Genomic DNA, 16,088 nt, shown 5'->3' on the forward strand with positions numbered 1-16,088 from the left:
CTTGGTAGTACTTTTGTTCATCTTTATGGGTATTAATATTTAGACTTTACCTATTACAGCATTATAGTTAACATTCTGGGTTTTCAATGAATACAATTATATCACTGGTTAACAAATATATGCATGTGTGAAAGACATTGGAGGGGGCAGGGGTAGATAGCATAGTGGTTATGCAAAGAGACTCTCATGCCTGAGGCTCCGAAGTCCCAAGTTCATTCCCCTGCACCACAATAAGCCAGAGCTGTGCAGTGCTCTGGTGTTCCTCTCTGTGTCTTTCTCCCTCTGCATCTCTCTCAAAAGTAAAATAAATAAAATACTTAAAGAAAGAAAAGAAAAAAGACATTAGAGGGACTATAAACATCTTTTTTTAATATAAGCTTTCTTTTAGTAACATTTATTTTTTTTATTGGATAAAGACAGATAGAAATTAAGAGGGAAGGGGGTGATAGAGAAGGAGACAGAGAGACACCTGTAACACTGCTTCACCATTTGCAAAGCTTTCCCCCTGCAGGTGGGGACCAGGGGCTTGAACCTAGGTCCTTGTGCACTGCAACATGTGCACTCAACCAGGTGCGCAACCTCCTGGCCCTGGGACTATAAACATCTTCAGGGGGTCGGGCGGTGGCGCAGTGGGTTAAGCGCACGTGGCGCAAAGCGCAGGGACCGGCGTAAGGATACCGGTTCGAGCCCCTGGCTCCCCACCTGCAGGGGAGTCGCTTCACGGGCGGTGAAGCAGGTCTGCAGGTGTCTATCTTTCGCTCCCCCTCTCTGTCTTCCCCTCCTCTCTCCATTTCTCTCTGTCCTATCCAACAACAAAACAACGTCAACAATGGCAATAATAACCGCAACGAGGCGGCAACAAAAAGGGGGAAAAATGGCCTCCAGGAGCGGAGGATTCATGGTGCAGGCACCGAGCCCAGCAATAACCCTGGAAGGAAAAAAAAAAAAAATCTTCAAAACTCATTTATGCTTTTTTCACCGATATCTGTGTTCATAAAACTTTTTCTAAAAATATTTTATTTTATGAGCGACAGATAGATAAAGATAGAGAAAAGGACTAAACACCACTGTAGCATATATGGTTCTGGGAATTGAATGTGGGACCACATGCATACAAGTCTTGTGCTCTGCCTGCTGAGTTACCTTCTTACTGCTCTAACAACTCTTGAAATATAAAATAAGAAACTTCTCACTTTGGCAATATACTTTGAAGGAAGACCAGGATAATCAATGATTTACCTGAAGTATAGGACACTATAATCTACTGTCTATAAAATATTTTCACATGGGAGTCAGGCAGTAGTGTAGCGACTTAAGCACATGCAACACAAAGCACAAGGACCGACGTAAGGATCCTGGCTCGAGCCCCCAACTCCCCACCTGCAGGGGGGTCACTTCACAAGGGGTGAAGCAGGTCTGTAGGTGTCTATCTTTCTCTCCCCCTCTCTGTCTTCCCCTCCTCCATTTCTCTCTGTCCTATCCAACAATGACATCAGTAACAGTGATAACTACAATAATAAAACAACAAGGGCAACAAAAGGGAATAAATAAATATTAAAAAAAATATTTGCACATGTCAGGGGCCAATACTCTATGGTCGAGATCTTATCACTCAATGAATAGACATACATACATATATATATATATTTTTTTTTACCAGAGCACTGCTCAACTCTGGCTTATGGCAGGATGGGGGGTTGAAGGTTGAACCTGGGACTTGAGAACCTCAGGGATCAAAGTCTCTTTGCATAACCATTATGCTACACCCCCACCCTTAGACCAATATTCTTTTAAAAACTATTGATCGTCCTTTCAAAACTCATTCAATTAGATTTTTTAAAATTTGACTACACCTTCATTTTTTTAAAAAAGATTTTATTTATTTATGAGAAAGATAGGAAGAGAGAGAAAGAACCAGACATCACTCTGGCACTTGTGCTGCTGGGGATCGAACTCGGGATTTCATGCTTGAGAGTCCAAAGCTTTATCACTGCGCCACCTCCTGGACCACTCAATTAGATTTTTAAATATACTATCCCACCCATCTTGGAACTTGAAAATGTTTCAAAAATGACAGTGTTTCAAAGGCATGAGTTTCAAAGGTACAATGTTAAAAGTCAAGTAGAGTTCCTTGAAATAATTTAATGAGTGAGTGAAGTGATAGTAATGATTTCTGCCATTTTACTCATGTAAAGTATTAGTCTTTAGCCTCTTAAAAACAAACAAACAAAAAAACCAGTGTTTAAAAAGGAGCAAGAAATCCTGCTTCACTATGAGGACACAATTTCCTGATACAGGAGGTGGCACAGTGGATAAAGCACTGGATTCTCAAGCATGAGGTCCTGAGTTCAATACCTGGCAGCACCTGTAACAGAGTGATGTCAGGATCTTTCTCTCTTCCCACCTTTCTCATCAATAAATAAATAAAATTTATTTTAAAAAAAGAACATAATTTCCATTAAGGATGGAGAAATACTAGGTTCTTCAAATTAAAGGAGTAGATATATTTTGGTTTGGTTTCAGGCCCAGAGAATGAACTTCACAGCATCATGAAAAGTTTTGGGCAAATGTCATGTAGTCTTGTACCCAGGCAAGATATTCCTAGGTCATCATAGAGTCAGTACTACTTAAAACCCAGTACAACTTTAACCTATACTTACACATTCTCAAGAGGCACCTCAGGTACCTGCTTTGACAAGGGTAATACAGGAATATGGGGGGTGGTGGTGGTGGGGGGAGAAGAATTCCTATTTTGTAATATGCATTAGATGATATGGGAGATGGGATCCTAAGACTAGGAAATATTAACTAGCTAGTTAGTAAGAGAAATGGTAAGGTTTGCCATTTGAATGCATTTTTTCTATTTTTGTCACTTTTTTTTTTTTAAGCTAGAGATAGAGAGGCAGAGAGGCAAAGAAAGTGAAAGAGATTATCATTGAGGCTTCCTTCAGTGTGGTGGGGACCAGGCTTGAAACTGAGTAACACTCAAAACAAGACAGTACCCTATCCAACTGAGCTATTGGGTTGTTGGAAAAGTCATTATACATTTTCGCTTGGAAAAAAAAACAACAGAAAATTACATCATGACTTTTCCAACAGTTCAATATTTCACTTGCCTGAGTGCCATTTTTTTATTTTTTTATTATCTTTATTTATTGGATAGAGACAGCCAGAAACTGAGAGGGAAGTGGGGAGATAAAGAGGGAGTGAGACAGAGAGACACCGGCAGCCCTATTTCACCACTTGGTGAAGCGTTCCCCCTGCAGGTAGGGACCGGGGGCTCGAACCCAGGTCCTTGTGCACTGTAACCAGTGCACTCAACCAGGTGCGCCACCTCCTGGGCCCCATTTTTTTTGTGGCACTTCCTCTTTATTTATGCCCCACATCTTTTCATGAAAGATTTGAAGGAAATTTAATAACTAACATATAGAACAAAGCAAATATTTTTTGCCTCTCATTCTTTCTCCAGATGCAAGCTTGGGGTTGCTCACAACAGACTGACCAAGAAATTTCTGCCAATGGAACTAATTATTCACTGGTTTTATGATTAACATGGTGACATAAAAATCTTCACATTCTTTTTCCTATGTACATAATATTGGTCCAAACACATTTCTTTCCTCCAAGTATCATCACATGAGTATGACCTAGCTGGTCCTTTGTCAACCATATTTAAGACAAATAACTTCCCTTGGAACTCTATTCCTTGTGGTTGCTGAAAAGATGGTGTGAAAACTTTTTATTGTCTCAAATTGGACCTCCCAAATCTGACTGTGAAGTTTTATGCTTGAGTCCCTTAAAAACTCCAAGAAAAACACAGCTCAAACCACCACATTTTACTTGCTTTCAGGTTCAAACTCTATAAAACCACCACATTTTGTATGGTTTCCTCCTCAAACCATAAGCTGGCATGAGACTTCACTAGATGCTTCACTCAGGTCTAATTGAAATGTTTACCAACCTTGACAACAGTTTTGGTTAACTTGTCACTAATTTGGAATGCAGGTGAAATAAGCTGAGTTCTCAGCAATAATTTCTTCATTTGATTCCCTTTGCTCCATGCCCCACTCTTTCATCTCTTTACCAGGTTAGAAGAACTGGCTGTTGTGTTGTCCTGGGTCAATCGTTGTTAGTTCTTTGGCAACATTTTTTTAAAAAAATATTTATTTATTTATTCCCTTTTGTTGCCCTTGTTTTATTGTTGTAGTTATTATTGTTGTTGTTATTGATGTCATTGTTGTTGGATAGGATGGAGAGAGGAGGAGAAGACAGAGAGGGAGAGAGAAAGATAGACACCTACAGACCTGCTTCATTGCTTGTGAAGAGACTTCCCTGCAGGTGGGGAGCCGGAAGCTCGAACCAGGATCCTTATACTGGTCCTTGCGCTTTGTGCCACCTGTGCTTAACCCACTGCGCTACTACCCAACTCCCTTTGGCAACATTCTATAGATACTTGCCTTGCCTGGGATCTTTCTAACTCTTTATTCTTGTGTCATATGTGTATTACTTTCAGGTTGTGTATTTTGATTTTGAACTGATAAATAAATTATTACTATTATTACTATTAACCTCCAGGGTTATTGCTGGGGCTCGGTACCTGCACTACGAATCCACTGCTCCTGGAGACTCGCCCCCCCTTTTGTTGCCCTTGTTCTTTATCGTTGCTGTTATTATTGTTGTTGTTATTGCTGTCATTGTTGTTGGGTAGGACAGAGAGAAATCGAGACAGGAGGGAAAGACAGAGAGGGGAAGAGAAAGATAGACAATTGCAGACCTGCTTCACCGCTTGTGAAGCGACACCTAACCCTGCAGGTGGGGAGCCGGGTGCTCTAGCCAGGATCCTTACGCTTATGCAATTATTTATTTATTTAAAATATGGAATTTCATGACTTTGCATGTCCTTTCTCAGTAGCCATGGTAATTTTCTCAGTTTTGTTCCCATTTTAGTATATGTGCTGCTGAAGCAAGCACAAGATTTAAAATTCTTAGTGAAGATATAAAGATACTAGATTGTAAGCTTATTGTAGATAGGCATGACTGCTTGCTGACAGTTTAAAGCTGGAAATTAAAATATGAGATTTTAATTCTGAGAGCAAGCCAGAGATAATTATTTTCTTTTAAAAATATTGTTTATTCTATTTATTAGATAGAAACAGAGAGAAATTGAGAAGGGAGGGGGATATACAGAGGGAACAAGATAAAGAGAAACCTGCAGCCCTACACCACTTGTGAAGCTTTTCCCCTGTAGGTGGGGACAGGGTCTTGAACCAAGGTCCTTGCACATTGTGATTTGTGAGCTTAACAAGATGTGCCACCACCTGGCTCCCATAATCATTATTTTCTAAAGATGTCCCAACCCCAACAAGTATTTAATAAGTTCTGGTTGACCAGATGATCAGAATTTTGATTTTTATTAGTTTATATCACATAGGAAGCGAGTATATTATATAGATCAGTATTTGTTTATTATATTATATTATATTAGGCCTCTGAGGTTTTCTTTGGAGGCTGTGCTAGGAATAGTTTCTGATTTTTCTTTATTCTACTTTTTCTTGTGACCATTGTTCTAGAAGGACATATTTCCTCTTTGGATGACCATTTGGAATAGAAAGAAGTCATTTACTTTTAGCTCATATTTCACTAAGGAAAAAACAGTCTTGGAACTAGGTTGGGAGAACTTGAATAAGTGGGAAAGCTAATTGACTTCTTTCTTTCTGTCATTCTTTCTCCACCGGAAGTGGAAGCCCCTGTAGTAACCACAAATATAGAGATAAGAAATTCCTTGGAGTCCATAGGTGCTGAGAGGGGAAGTAATAATAGCAGTTTGCGTTGACTTGAATCTTCTATAAATAGTTCTAATGCTTCCAAAGTCATCATAATGAGAATTTTTAATTCCTCTGTAGAAGGGAAAAATGGTCTCAACATGTTTATTTCCTAATTACATTAAATCAGTTACATTTGTCACTGAAACTACTGTAAAACCAGAAAGGTGAGTTAAATGTCATTAGACATAAAAGTAGCACTGACTTTTTCTTCATTTATTCCCTCAACTGTTTCCTCCAGGGAATTCCCAGAATTTTTCAATACTCTACCAATGGTTCTCTTTGGTGTGTATAGTCAGAATCTCCTGTAAAGATGTAACTGGGGGGCAGGGCAGGTTGTGGCACACCAGGCTGAGTGTGCATGTTACCATGTGCAAGGACCTGGGTTCAAGCTCTCAGTCCCCACCTGCAGGGGGAAAAGTTTCACAAGTGGTAAAGCAGTGCTGCAGGTGTTTTCTGCCTCATTTCCTCTCTATTTTCCCTTCCCTTTTTAATTTTCTCTGTTTATATCCAATAAATAAATACACATTTAAAAATGTGACTTAGAAAATTAAGAACTTGGCTAGTAAATGTGTATGTTTCAACAACCTTCTAAATATATCATGTTTTAGAATGTGGACTCTTTAGAACTGTGGCGGAAGTACATACTAGTTCTGCTGTCTTGCAGTGGCTGCTTTTGAAAGATAAAGGAAAGATAATAACTTTGAGACAAGTTAATTCTGTGAGAGACAAGGCCCAGGATTCACACTTTTAGCCACACATTTCCTCAAGTTCTGGTTTGTGAGAGGATCATCTCTGATGCTTAATTATCTGAGTTCTAGAGTCTTTTCATTTCTAAAGTATAAGGGGAGGAAGGGGCTGTGGTGCACATGTTTTACCATGTTTGAGAACCCAGGTTTGAGTCTCTTTGTTCATTGTCATCACATATGAATGGGCAAGTTTCATGAGTGGAGCAGTGCTCTGGTCTCTATTCTTCTATCTGCCTCTCTTCCTCTCTCTCCAGCTCTCACCTATTTTGGGGGAAAAAAAAAAGAGTGGCCAGTAAATAAACCAAACACACCTTCGAGTTCAGGGAGAATGTTCTCAAAAGTTTAGAATTTTGCATTTCTAAGAATATGTGTTTTTGGAGACTCCTGACCTACCTTCCTTCCTTCCTTCCTTCCTTCCTTCCTTCCTTCCTTCCTTCCTTTCTCCCTTTCTTCTTTCTTTCCTTCCTTCTTTTCTTTCTCTTTCTTTCTTTCTTTCTTTCTTTCTCTCCTTCTCTCTCTTCTATCTGTTTCTTTTTATACAAACAAACAGACACAAAGAGAGAAAACACAGGACCAAAGCTTCATTCAGTGTAGTAGGGGCCAGGCTTGAACCTGGGTCACAAACTTGACAGAGCAGCACACTATCCAAATGATCTATTTTTCTGGCTCCTGCCTGTATCTTTAGTAGGTTAAATCAAGCTATCTTACTTATCTAAGGTCTAATACATAAGGCCCTAGTATATAAAAGGGAGGTAATTATTGTACCTACTGAACAGGGTTGTTATTAGACCTAAATGCCCTGTTGTACAAAGACTCTAGCTCACACACAGTTAAGTGCTCAATAATTGACAGCCATTATTGCTCAAAGTCTAGAAAAAGTTTTCCTTTATAAAAGAATCTCCGAATTTTTTTATAAAATATTTTATTTATTTATGAGAAAGATAGGAGAGAGAAAGAACCAGACATCAGTCTGGCACATGTGCTGCCGGGGATCGAACTCAGGACATCATGCTTGAGAGTCCAAAGCTTTACCACTGCGCCACCTCCCAGACCACAGAATCTCCAAATCTTTAAAAATATATTTATTTATTTCCTTTTTTTGCTCTTGTTTTATTGTTGTACTTACTATTGATGTCATTGTTGTTGGATAGGACAGAGAGAAATGGAGAGAGGAGGGGAAAACAGAGACGGGGAGAGAAAGATAAACACCTGCAGACCTGCTTCACCGCCTGTGAAGCGACTCCCCTGCAGGTGGGGTGCCAGGACTTAAACTGGGATCCTCACACTGGTCCTTGTGCTATGCACCACGTGTGCTTAACCCGCAGCACTACCGCCTGACTCCCTCCGAATGTTTTTTTGTTGAATAAAAACACCTATGTGGTCTGGATCCTACTTGTGGGTCACCATGGGAAACTATGGCAATCTTATCCCTGCACTTGGTTGGTCACATACCTGGTCTTGTCTCTGAATGTCCAGTTTCAGGTTTAATTTGGAACTTGGAAGCAGGTCAGGGCACTTTTGCACCTTCTGACATTGCCAGGACTAGAGCCTGGTTGGAAGATGGTTGGAGCCTCCCTTGGGTCAATCCAGATTGCTTTGACATTCCCAACTGATTCTCATACCCCCTCCTTTTTTCCCCCCAGGGATCGTTCTGTCAACAGTGCATTCCCAGCACCATATATGTTGTGGCTGAGCTTACTGCCTATGGCTTTGCTGGATTTCTGATTCTGCCTTGAGACTTCCAATGCTCTTCTGGCTAAACCAGAAGTTCAGGTGATGTGTGTTGAGCTGGGGCAGTGGGTGGGGTGCAGTGGAAACAACTTGAGCAATGAATCTAGAAGCCTTGGAGAAGCTGACTTTTCTTTTTGGCAAATGGAACTTACTTTACTTCACACCATGTATTCTGTCTACTTTCTCTGAATTTTAAAGAGTTTAATCCCATTGAGAGTATAAAGGCCCTTTGGATAAATTATGAATAGAAAGGAGTAGAAGAAAAAGGAAGAATTTGAGGTGGGTGGCTGCTTCCACCAACAGTGTCTCCTCCAGCATTCTCTCTCCCCCTAGTATATTTTCCCCTTTAGTTTCTCTATAGTGTCTATCCATTTCTGGCTATTTACAGAAAAAGACATTGAGCTCAAGAAACTGAGAAGCCTCAGCACTCTTTCTTATTTGCTCATCTTTCCAATTGTATCTTTTTATTTACTTATTTATTTTTTAATAAAAAGGAAACACTGACAAAACCATAGGATAAGAGAGGTACAACTCCACACAGTTCCCACCACCAGAACTCCGTGTCCCACCCCCTCCCTTGGTAGCTTTCCTGTTCTTTAACCCTCTTGGAGTATGGACCCAGGGTCATTGTGGGATGTAGTTCTGGCTTCTGTAATTGCTTCCCTGCTGAACATGAGCATTGACAGGCCTATCCATACTCCCAGCCTGCCTCTCTCTTTCCCTAGTGGGGCGGGGTTCTGGGGAATTGGAGCTCCAGGACATATTGGTGGGGTTGTCTGTTCAGGGAAGTCTGTTGACATCATGCTAGCATCTGGAACCTGGTGGCTAAAAAGAGAGTTAACATATAAAGCCAAACAAATTGTTGACTTGGTATTCCTTTTTTTTTTCATAGAGCATGAGAAAGAGGAGCTTTTATTTTTCTCAATTTTCACAATATTTTTATGATTAGTGATTTAACAGTACTTCTAAAAAATCCTGGGAGCGGGATTCAGGTGGTAACACAGTGGGTTAAGCGCACGTGGCGCAAAACACAAGCACCAGCTTAAGGATTGCGTTAAAGCCCCCAGCTCCTCACCTGCTTGGGAGTCCCTTCACAGGCAGTGAAGCAGGTCTGCGGGTGTCTTTCTCTCCCCTTCTGTCTTCCCCTTCTCTCTCCGTTTCTCTCTGTCCTATCCAACAACGCAACAACAATAATAACTACAACAATAAAACCAGAAGGGCAACAAAAGGGAATATATAAATATTTTTTTAAAAAGAATTTTAAAAAATCCTGAGGGCTCAGCAGTGGCGCATCCGGTTAAGTGTACATTGTACAAAGCACAAAGACCAGCTCAAGGAACTTAGTTGGAACCCACAGATCCCCACCTGCAGGGGGTCACTTCACAAAGGATGAAACAGATTTGCTGGTGTCTGTCTTTCTCTTCCCCTCTCTATCTCCTATTCGTCTCTCAATTTCTCTCTGTCCTGTTGTGGCCACTAGGAGCAGTGGATTTGTATTGCAGGCACCAAGCCCCATCAATAACCTTGGAGGCAAAAAAAATCTAATATTTTAGGGTTATAGTTTCACACCCATATATGTTTGTGTGACTAACTATACATACCACCGAAGTTCTTATGTCCCTTACATCACCATAGTTCTTGTGAAGTCTTAAAGACTTTTTGATTACTTTTTTTTTTTTTTTGCGACTCCGGTTGCCTTAGTTGTCTTTATTGCCATATATGAATGGAACGATTTGGTAGTAGTCTTTTATCTCTCTATTTATCTCACTTAACATAATCAAGTCCTGTTCTGTCTATTTTGTCCTGAACAATAAATATTATCATTTTAAATTGCAGAGTTGTATTCCCTGAACTGTATATACCCAATTTCTTTATTCAGTCATTTATCAGTGGACCTATAGGTTGACTTCATATTTTGTCTATTGTGGATTGTGCTACTATGGACATAGTGGCACATATATTCTTTTAAATTAGTGCTTTTTGTCCTTTGGATATATGCCTAGGAGTGGTGTTGTTGAATCATAAAGTTTTTCCACCTATTTTTGTTTAAGGTTTCTCTGTAATGTTTTTCATAGGACCTGCATCAATTTGCTTTTTCACCAACAGTGTACCAGAGTTCCTTTTTCTACTCACTCTTGCCAAAAAATGTCATTTCCTGTTTTGTTGATGTTGACTGTAGACCATTCTCACAGGTATAAGGTAATATCTCATTGTGGTTTTAATTTGCATTTACCTAGTGTTAAATGATGTGAAACATCTTTTCATATGTCTGTGGCTCATCAGAGTGTCTTCTTCAGAAAATGGTTCAGATCATCTTCCCACTTTTTATTGGTTTGCTTTTGTTGTTTTCGAGCTGTATAATTTCTTTATAGATGTTTTATATCAATCCCTTCTCAGATGTGATGTGAAAATATCTTTTCCAAAAAATAAATAAATAAAATTAAAAAAGAAAATAATTTTTCCTAATATCCACATTGCCTTTTTATCCTTGAGGAAATTTCTTTTGGTGTGAAGAGGCTTTTTAATCACACGCTCACACACACACACACACACACACACACACATACACACACACACACACACACACACACACACACACTTTTTTTTCTTTAGCTTCCATTGTCAGTAAGGTCAAGTCTCCAAATACATCTTTGATGTTCAGGTCTTAAAGTGTCTCACCTAGTGGTCTGGGAGGTGGCGTAGTGGATAAAGCATTGGATTCTCAACCATGAGGTCCTGGGTTTGATCCCCGGCAGCACATGTACCAGAGTGATGTCTGGTTCTTTCTCTCCTCCTTTCTCATGAATAAATAATTTAAAACAAAAGTGTCTCACCTATGTTGTTTTCTGTGTATTTTATAGTTTCAGATATGAAATTCAAATCTTTAATCCATTTTGAGTTGGTTTTGGCTAATTGTGTTGAGTGATAGTCTAGTTTCTTTATTTTTTTATACTTATTTTCTTATTTTCCCTTTTGTTGCCGTTGTTCTTCATTGTTGTTGTACTTATTAATGTTATCATTGTTAGACAGGACATAGAGAAATGGAGAGAAGAAGGGAAGACAGAGAGGGGGAGAGAGACAGACACCTGCAGACCTGCTTTACCACTTGTGAAGTGACTGTGGGGAGCTGGGGTCTCGGGCCAGGGTCCTTATGCTGGTCCTTGGGCTTTGTGCCACATGTGCTTAACCTGCTGTACTACTGCCCAACTCCCTAATTTTTAAAAACATTTATTTATTTCCTTTTGTTCCCTTGTAGTTATTATTGTTGTTGTCATTGATGTCATCATTGTTGGATAGGACAGAAAGAAGTGGAGAGAGGAGAGGAAGACTGGGGGAGAGAAAGATAAGACACCTGCAGATCTGCTTCACCACCTGTGAAGCAACTCCCTTGGTAGGGAGCTAGGGACTCAAATCCCGACTCCCTAATTTATTTTTCTACATATGACTATGTAGTTTTCCCAGCACAATTTGTTGAAAAGGCTTCCCCCCTACTGAATGTTTTTGGCTTCTTTTACATATCTTAGTCAACATATGTGTTGACTTATTTCTGGAATTTATATTGTCTCACTGATATGAGTGCCTATTTTTTATTCTGACATGGCACCATTTAAATCACTACTGCTTTGCAATATCGTTAGAAGTTGAAGAACATGATCTCTCTCTCTCTTTTTCTCCCTCTTTACTTTAGGATTGCTTTGACTGTTCATAATCTTTTGTGATTCCACACAAATTTTATGTTTTTTTTTCAATTTCCTTAAGGACTGTCATTAGAATTTTGATTAGTACTGCACTGAATACATGAATTGCTTTAGCTAAGATGACTATTTTAGCATTATTTATTCTTCCAGTCCATGAGCACATTTCTTTCTTCTATTTCTTTGTATTCTTCTCCTTATCTTTTAAAAATGTTTTATAGTTTTCATTATAGAGGTTTTTTTCACCTCTTTTGTTAGATTGACTCTAAGATATTTTATCTTTTTCAGTGCATTTCTAAGTGGAATTGCTTTCTTCCTTTCTCTTTCTTCTGACTCACTGTTTTTGTATAGAAATGACACAGATTTATGTATATTGATTTTGTATTCTGCCACTTTTAGTGAATTTGTTGATAGTTTCTTGATAGAGTCTTTAGGGTTTTCTATGTACATAATGATGTCATCTACAGATAGTGATAGTTTACCTTTATCATTTGTAATTTGAACTCCTTAATAGCATTTCCTTTTCTGATAACTCTGGCAAGTACTTCCAGGACTACAATGAATAGTAGTGGTGAGAGTGGCTATTTACGTATTTATTTATTCATTCATTTATTTTTTGGGGGGGATTACAGTCAACAGTAAATATAATTGTTGGTACATGTTTTCTGCAAAACACTCTAACTCCCCACCTAGGTTTTCCACCATTGTGCACCAGTACCTAACACTGTCCCTCCCACATCCCCTCCCCACTTCCTACAGAGTTCTTTACTTTGGTGCTACACACCAAACCCCATCTGAGTTATGCTTTGTGTTTCTCTTTCTTTTCTTATTTCTGAACTTTTATCTATGAGTGAGATCATTCCATATCCATCCTTCTCTTTTTGGCTTATTTCACTTAGAATAATTCCTTTAAACTCCATCCAAGTTGAGGTGAAGAAGGTCAAACCATCATTCTTAATAGCTGAGTAGCATTCCATTGTGTATATAGACCACAACTTGCTCAGCTACTCATCTGTTGTAGGAAACCCAGGTTGCTTCAAGATTTTAGCTATTACAAATTGTGCTCCTGTGAACATTGATGTACACAGATTTTTTGGACAGATGTGTTTGGTTCCTTAGGATATATTCCTAGGAAAGGAATTGCAGGGTCATAGGGTAGGTCTATTTTTAGCCTTCAGAGAGTTCTCCAGACTGCTTTCCACAGGGACTGGACACATTTTCATTCCCATCAGCAGTGCAGGTGGGTTCCTTTAGCACCACAACCTCCCTAACATTTGTTGTTGCTATTGTTTCTGATGTATGACATTGTCACAGGGGTGAAGTAGTATCTTATTGTTATCTTTATTTGAATATTTCTGACAGTCAGTGACTTGGAGCATTTTTGTATTTGTCTGTTTTCTTTCTGGATATCTTTTATGGTGAATATTCTGTTCATTTCCTGAGATTGGATATTCTATTTTTAAAAAATATTTATTCTCATTTGTTGCCCTTGTTTTATTGTTATTGTCATTGTTGGATAGGACAGAGAGAAATGGAGAGAGGAGGGGGAGATAGAGGGGGGAAGAGAAAAATAGACACTAGCAGACCTGCTTCACCGCTTGTGAAGTGACTCCCCTGTAGTTGTGGAGCAGTGGCCTCCAACTGGGATCCTTACACTGGTCCTTGCGCTTTGCACCACCTAAGCTTAACCCACTGAGCTACCCCAACTCCCTGAAAGTGGATATTCTTATCTACTTCCAGGTACTAGGGAAAATATGGCTCAAGCTCCCGGTTCCCCATCTGTGTGTATGTGTGGGGTCTCTTCACAGGCGGTGAAGCAGGTCTGTAGGTGTCTATCTTTCTCTCCTCCTCTCTGTCTCCCCTCCTCTCTTGACTTCTCTCTGTCCTATGCAACAAAAACAACAGCAATAACAATGATAATAATGACACCAACAAGGGTAACAACAAGGGCAACAAAAATTAGAAAAATGGCCTCCAGGAGCAGTGGATTCGTAATGTAGACACCGAGCCCCAGCAATAACCCTGGAGGCAAGAAAAGAAAAAAGAATTAATACTAAAAACATGGGGTAAAAAACTATAAGAAAACAGAACCTGCGGGGAAAAGGCTAATAAAATAAGGAAAATGGAGAAGAAGAGGAAAAAAGTAAGACCCTCAGTCTTAAATTAGTAGGAAATGGTCCTAAGTTAATTTGGAGCAGGCAAAGCCACATTTATTTAACTCATTTAAAAAAATATTTTACTTATTTATTCCCTTTTGTTGCCCTTGTTTTTTTATTGTTATTGTAGTTATTGATGTCGTCATTGTTGGATAGAATAGACAGAAATGGAGAGAGGAGGTGAAGACAGAGAGAAAGACACCTGCAGACCTGCTTCACCGCCTGTGAAGTGACTCCCCTGCAGGTGGGGAGCCTGGGGCGCCAACCTGGATCCTTCCAGCCGTCCTTGCGCTTTGCGCCACCTGTTCTTAACCCGCTGCGCTACTGCCGGACTACCTTAACTTTTTTTTTTAACCATTTCGTAAAGATTTATGTATTTACTAACATGAGAAAGAGTGAGATAGAGATATAGATAGAGAACATTAAAGCATTACTCTGGTACATGAAATTGCTAGGGATCATACTTGGGACCTATTATTCTTAAGTCCAATGCTCTAGTCACTGTACCATCTCCTGGGCTGCTTACTTATTTTCTAGTATATTTGAAACACTCATCAGTTCTGATAGAATTAAAGAAAAATAAGAAGATTATTCACCTACTTATGGAAATTATAAATTAAAGTGAGGACCATAGAAATATAAATAAAGTGAATCAATATTTTGATGGTATGGGAAAATAGGGAGGACTGGTAAAAGTATACAACTTTTAGCTGTGAAATGAAAAAGGTGTAAAATTTGGTATATAGCATTATGATATAGTTGATAATTAAATTTGTTAAGAGAATAGAAGCTGAGTGTACTCATGAAAAAAATACTGTTAGTTAACAAGTAGGGAGAAGTCTTTCATAAAGCTGTATATTTCACCACAAATATCTTATAATTTCACTTGCTAGCTCTACTTCAATAAAGTTAAAAATTACTAAGAGCAAATGGTTTGTTTTTACCAGGTCATATGATTTGCATATCAAACTTTCTGAGTGCTACTGTAATGGTAAAAGAAAGAAACTCAGGTGTCTTCCTTTCCCAGCAGAGAGACACTCCATCAATGGTAGCCACATTTATCTCTGTTTCTTTTCTTTTTTTTTTCTTTTTTTGCCTCCAGGGGTATCACAGGGGCTCATTGCCTACACTAGGAATCGACTGCTCCTGGAGGCTATTTTCCCCTTTTTTGTTTCCCTTATTGTTTATCATTGTTGTTATTATTGTTATTGCTCTTATAGTTGCTGGACAGGACAGAGAGAAATTGAGAAAGGAAGGGAAGACAGAGGGGGGAGAGAAAGATAGACATCTGCAGATCTGCTTCACCTCTTCTGAAGCAAACCCCCTGCAAGTAGGGAGCCAGGGGCTGGAACTGGGATCCTTGAGCAGGTCCTTACACTTTATGCTATGTGCGCTTAACCTGCTGTGTTACCGCCCAACCCCCAGAACATTTAATTTCTACACACACACACACACACACACACACACACTCCTGTTTGTTGAGTGTTTATGATGTATCATACCTTAAAATATTTCTGGTGCTTAGTACTCTTCTCAAGTGTTATCAGATACCCTATGAAACAGAGGTGATCACTATTGTATACAGCATCTTACTCATTGCCAGGGTTCTATACATCTTCATCAATAGCATCAACATCTGTGAGAGAAATTCAAGGACCAATTTGTTGGGATAAAGCAAAACAGGGCTTTACCATATGGGAGATATAACTCAGGTGGGCTTATTCCATGTAGGATGACTTTTCTTGTAGACCAAGGGCTTTCTTGAGGCAATCTAAAAATATATTTTCCCTATGTTTACATCATTTCCAGATGTGGGTATATAGGTAGAGTGAAGTAATACTTATCTTCTGTGCATATGTGCGTGTGTGTAGAAAGTGGAAAATCCTTGCTTATTTACCAAGTTTCAGCTTATCTCATTCTCACTTTATTATGAAA

At 39.2% G+C, this 16,088-nt stretch overlaps 1 long non-coding RNA gene and 1 other non-coding gene across 2 annotated transcripts in view; one reads left to right on the plus strand and one right to left on the minus strand.

The window, feature by feature from the left end:
- Positions 1-16,088, plus strand: part of LOC132539900 (uncharacterized) — a 48,145-nt gene that overhangs the window by 23,607 nt on the left and 8,450 nt on the right. The gene's annotated exons all lie outside the window — the stretch shown is intronic.
- Positions 4,870-4,971, minus strand: LOC132540048 (U6 spliceosomal RNA). The gene has a single exon (XR_009551324.1). It is a non-coding gene; the product is annotated as a U6 spliceosomal RNA (small nuclear RNA).

Source organism: Erinaceus europaeus, chromosome 8 (genome assembly GCF_950295315.1).
Source record: "Erinaceus europaeus chromosome 8, mEriEur2.1, whole genome shotgun sequence".
Classification (NCBI taxonomy): Eukaryota; Metazoa; Chordata; class Mammalia; order Eulipotyphla; family Erinaceidae; genus Erinaceus; species Erinaceus europaeus.